We start from the raw sequence: 832 nt of genomic DNA, 5'->3' as shown, positions 1-832 counted from the left end.
ACATCATTTCTTTCTTAAATGACTGCACAGAGGTGGATTGCTTTATACACACAGGTAACTTATTACAGTAAATATTCTGGGTGATACACAAGAAAAGGTATGAGATGCACGAGGACACTCTTGCTGCTCTAGGCTCATCAAGATGGGGTTATGGTTAGAGAAGACAACATTACAGTTAGCTATATTTATATGGGTATTATAGTGAATAGAGAAGAAAGTGGTACAAGAAAGAATGACTGTCACTTAAGAGTCAACAGAGGAATGACAGAAGAGATAAAGGAGGCAGATATGTAGGTGCAGGAAGAAGATTATACAGCATGCTGGTTAGGATGTTGATATCAAGGCTTTTAGAGCAGAAATGAGGAGAGCACGCAGAAGAACTGAAGGAATATGATAAAAGAGAAGGAGGGAAGGGGGAAGTGGAAAAAGGAATGAGTTTGGAACTGAGAAATCACCTCACTTTTATAAGGGTACAATCAAGATGACAATAATGGCAAAAAACATGCAGGACTTGAATGCTTTGCTTTTTAAGCAGGGTACCACAATCATAATACTGAACAATGTAGTGCAAAAAGAGACAGAATGAAGAACAGGATACATCTTCATGTACGGTGATTCAGTCAACTTAAGACAGCTGCTCTTGAAAAATGAAAGTTTTATATAAAAATATATTTTATACATACAAGTCAACTATATATTAGTATTTAAATATTGTACATCACAGTATTTAAAATTTTTACTCAAATTCCCAACTGCATTATCCTAAATATAGGTATCACATGATAATTTATGTATGGTAGCTATTAGAAATAATGAAAATGGACATCAGTTA

This window comes from Coenobita brevimanus, chromosome 70, assembly GCF_032717465.1.
Source record: "Coenobita brevimanus isolate Jiangsu-jjx chromosome 70, ASM3271746v2, whole genome shotgun sequence".
Lineage (NCBI taxonomy): Eukaryota > Metazoa > Arthropoda > Malacostraca > Decapoda > Coenobitidae > Coenobita > Coenobita brevimanus.
The sequence above is the reverse complement of the archived record's forward strand: the minus strand, read 5'-3'. Positions refer to the sequence as shown.